Source organism: Lynx canadensis, chromosome E2, assembly GCF_007474595.2.
Source record: "Lynx canadensis isolate LIC74 chromosome E2, mLynCan4.pri.v2, whole genome shotgun sequence".
NCBI classification, from domain to species: Eukaryota; Metazoa; Chordata; class Mammalia; order Carnivora; family Felidae; genus Lynx; species Lynx canadensis.
In genome coordinates, this window is record NC_044317.1 from 58,762,830 (window position 1) to 58,767,510 (window position 4,681).

Genomic DNA, 4,681 nt, shown 5'->3' on the forward strand with positions numbered 1-4,681 from the left:
TATGTGTCAACCATATTTTTGACCAAGACAGGCATGCTTCTTATGTTCATGGATTTTATATTTGGGCAGGGGGTCGGAGCATGAAACTAAAGAGACATAACTACAAAGTAATAACGTGAAATTGGGAAATTGGTGTCCGTGGTATGTCATCCAGGTTGAGTTGCCTGTGGAATATGGTCACATCTCCCTTGTCAGAAGAAGAAAAGCCATAGGATCCCTTTACAAGGTCATAGAACTACGAAGAGCCACTACTCTTCACTCCAGGCCACTCTGAAGTGCTCACAATGTCTTTTCAGAACAATATCCTAAGAACCACAGGGGAAGTGGCTCTGAAAACCATCTTTGTGGTATAGATTGGGGATGGGTCTTTGGCAGTGTCATAACATATCTCCAATCTTGTGTGGACACCAGCGGAGGCTCCCCAACATGATTCTCCCCCACATGGTTATAGCCAATCTCTTGGTTCTTCTTTCCACTGGGACTCCACATGCTATGGCATCTTTTGTCTTAAAGCAACCCCTGTCCACCTTTGGGTGTAAACTTGTCTGTTACACCCGCCAAATGGCTCGCACCACCTCCCTGTGCTCCACCTGGGTCCTGAGCACCTTTCAGTGTGTCCCTCTCTTCCCTAGGAGAGCAGGGAAGATGATGCTCAGAGGAAGAGCCCCCAGGGTCCTTGGTCTTTACTCTTGAATCTGCTGGATTTCCAGTGTCTTAATTAATATCTATGTTCCCGTGAAAACCACTGGTTCACAGGACACATAAACTATACCCAAGGCAAATGGTTTTGTTCATCCATAGGTCCTACTACAGGAGTTGTCTTTTTTTTTAAATGTTTTATTTATTTATTTATTTATTTATTTATTTATTTATTTATTAAAAAAATTTTTTTTAACCTTTATTTATTTTTGAGACAGAGAGAGACAGAGGATGAACGGGGGAGGGGCAGAGAGAGAGGGAGACACAGAATCCGAAACAGGCTCCGGGCTCTGAGCCGTCAGCCCAGAGCCCGACGCGGGGCTCGAACGCACGGACCGCGAGATCGTGACCTGAGCTGAAGTCGGATGCTTAACCGACTGAGCCACCCAGGCGCCCTTAAATGTTTTATTTTTGAGAGAGAGAGAGAGAGAGAGAGAGAGAGAGGCAGAATCTGAAGCAGGCTACAGAGCCCAACACGGGGCTCCAACTCACCAACCGTGAGAGCATGACCTGAGCCGAAGTCGGACACCCAACCGACTGAGCCACCCAGGCGCCCCAGGCTTTTTATTCTTGTTGTCTCTGATGCCATCTTTGTTGGCCTCATGATCTGTTCCGGTGGTTCCATGGTGCCACTCCTGCACAGGCATCACCAGAAAATACAGTATATTCATAACTGCAAAGGCTACCGCAAATGCCCACCAGAGACCAGAGCTCCCCACGCCATCGGGATGCTGGTGGCCATCTTTGGTGTCTTCTACATGCTGAATTCTATTCTTGCTTTTGATATCGTTACTTTAGTAGGCTCTTACCTATGGTTGATGTATACTTCTCATACTTTGGCTTCATGTTCTCCTACTATTTGTCTCTTACTGCTGATCCTTAGGGATTCTACAGTTCCGAATTTCCACTCTTGAATGTTGAAAATGGCTATTAAGAATCTAAATCTATAGAAGTCAGCTTCAACAATAGCCATGATTATACTGTTCAGTAAAATCATTCCCTGAACACCAGTTACCAGTTATTTTTTTAACATAAAATACACAATGATCGTTATATCTTTAATTGAAATATAATTGACACATTAGGCAAGTCTAAGATGTGTAACATGTAAATTTGATATATTTACATATTGCAATATGATTACCAAGGTAGCATTAGCTAACACCTCTATCATGTAATTATCATTTCTTCCTTCATAGTGGGAACAATTAAGATCCAATCTCTCAGCACTTTTGAAATTTGTAATACAGGATTGTTGATTATAATCCCTATGCTGTGCGTTAGCTCTCCAGGACGTCTTTATCTATGTGTTTTCACTTTGTACCTGTAAATAACATATCCCCAATTCCCCTACCATCCAGCCTCTGTTAACCACCATTCTATTCTATGTTTTTACAAGTTTGGCTTTTTTAGATTTCACATATAAGTGTCATCATACGGTATTTGTCATTCTCTGTCTGACTTATCTCACTTAGCATTCATGCCCTTAAGATCCATCTATGTTGTTGAAAATGGCAGGATTCCCTTCTGTATCATGGCTGAGAAATGCTCCATTATGTGTATATGTATCACAACATCTTTATCCATTCATCTGTTGGACACTTAGGTTGTCTCCATGTCTTGTCAATTGTGAATAATGCTGCAATAAACATGGGAGTGCATATCTTTTCAAGTTCCTGTTTTTTATTTCCTTTGGATACACACACACACACACACACACATGCCTATGTATATATACATATATATGTATATACACACACATATATATACACACATACACACACACCCATAATTAGAATTGTTGGATCATACTGTCATTCTATTTTTAATATTTTGAGGAAACTCCATATTGTTTTCAATAGTTGCTATACCAGTTTACATTCCTACCAATAGTGCACAAGGGTTCCATATTCTCAAAATCCTCAACACTTGCTATCTCTTTTTGATAATAACCATTCTAACAGGTGTGAGGTGACATCTTCTTGTGGGTTTGATTTGTATTACCCTTATGATTAATGATATTAAGCATCCATTCATGTACCTGTTGGCCATTTGGATGTCCTCTTTGGGGGAAAAATGTCTATTCAGTTCCTCTGTCCATTTTTTAAATTGGATTTTTAAAAAATTATTGAAAGGTAGGAATTCTTTATATATTTTGGGTATTAACCCCTTAACCCGTATGGTTTGCAAATAGGATGCCTTTTCATTTTGTTGTTTCTTTTGCTGTGCAGAAGCTTTTAAGTTGGTGGTACCATTTGTTGATTATGCTTTTATTGCTTTTGCTCTTGGAGTCTTATTAAAAAACAAACAAAAAAAAATATTGATAAGACCAATGTCGAGGAGATTCTCCCCTACATGTTCTTCTGAAAATTTTATGGCATCAAGTCTTATGTTTAAGTCTTTAAACATAAAGTTAAGTTCATTTTGAGTTGATTTTTGTGATTGGAAAAGGGGTCCAATTTCATTCTTCATGCTTTTACCCAATCTTTCAAAGTCATTTGCTGAAGAGACTATTTCCTCAATGAGTGTTCTTGGCTTCCTTGTCAAATATTGGCTGGCCATATATGTGGGGGTTATTTTTGGACTCTGTCTCATTGGGCTATGTGGATATTTTTATACTAGTAATGTACATAAAACATTTTTTCAATGTTTATTTATTTTTGAGAGAGAGAGAGAGAGCATGAGCAGGGGAGGGGCAGAGAGAGAGGGAGACACAGAATCTGAAGCAGGCTCCAGGTTCTGAGCTGTCAGTACAGAGCCTGATGTGAGGCTTGAACCCACGAACCACAAGATCACGACCATAGCTAAAGTCGGATGCTTAGCCAACTGAGCCACCCACGTGCCCCAGTAATGTACTTTTTAAATTTCTATAGCTTAGTAGTATATTTTGAAATCAGAAGTGTGATGCCTTTGGCTTTTTCATTCTCATGATTGCTTTGGTTATTCAAGGTCTTTTGTGGTTCCATACATACTTGAAGAATTTTTTCTATTTCTGGGAAAATGCCATTAAAAATTTGATAAGGATTTCATTGACTCTATAGACGGCTTTGGGTAGTGTGGACACTTTATTAATTTTTCCATGAGCACAGGATATATTTCCATTTGTGTATGTCTTCAATTTCTTTTATCAACGTCTTGTAGTTTTCATTGTATGGATTGTTCACTTCCTAGTTAAATGTATTCCTAAGTATTTTATTTTTGATGCTGTTGTGAATGGGATAGTTTTCTTTTTCAGAGGTTTCACTGTTAGTGTATAGAAGTGCAACTGTTTGTTGTTTTCACACCCTGTAACTTTAGTGAATCCATTGATTAGTTCCAACAGTTTTGTTAAGTCTTTAGGATTTTCTATATAGAAGACCATGTCGTCTGCAAATAATGACTGTTTTCTGTTTTCTTCCTTTTCAATTTAGATGCCTTTCTTTCTTTGTCTTGCCTAATTGCTCTAGCTGGGACTATATTAAATAACAGTGGTGAGAGTGGGCACAGTTGTCTTGTTCTTTTTTAAGCATTTTTAGGGGCGCCTCGTGGCTCAGTTGGGAGTCCGACTTTGGCTCACAGTTCGTGGGTTTGAGCCCTGCATCGAGCTCTGTGCTGACAGCTGGGAGCCTGGAGCCTGCTTTGGAATCTGTGTCTCCCTGTCTTTCTGCCTCTCCCCTGCTCATGTTCTCAGTCTCTCAAAAATAAATAAATGTTAAAAAAATAAAAATAAATTTTAAAATGTTAATTTATTTTGAGAGAGAGAGAGCGAGAGAGAGCGCATGCGTGCACGAGCTGGGGGGGGGGGGAAGGGCAGAGAGAGAGAATCCCAAGCAAGCTCCACTGCCAGCCCAGAGCCTGATACAGGGCTCAACCTCACAAACCGTGAGATGCGGACCTGAGGCGAAAACCAAGAGTTGGACGCTTAACTGAGCCATCCAGGTGCCCCCAGTTGTCTGGCTCTTGAACTTAGAGGAAAAGCTTTCACTTTTTTGCCATTGAGTAT

At 40.1% G+C, this 4,681-nt stretch overlaps 1 pseudogene; it reads left to right on the forward strand.

Moving 5' to 3' along the window:
• Positions 1–284: 284 nt before the first annotated feature.
• Positions 285–1,613, forward strand: LOC115502211 (annotated as a pseudogene).
• Positions 1,614–4,681: the final 3,068 nt, after the last annotated feature.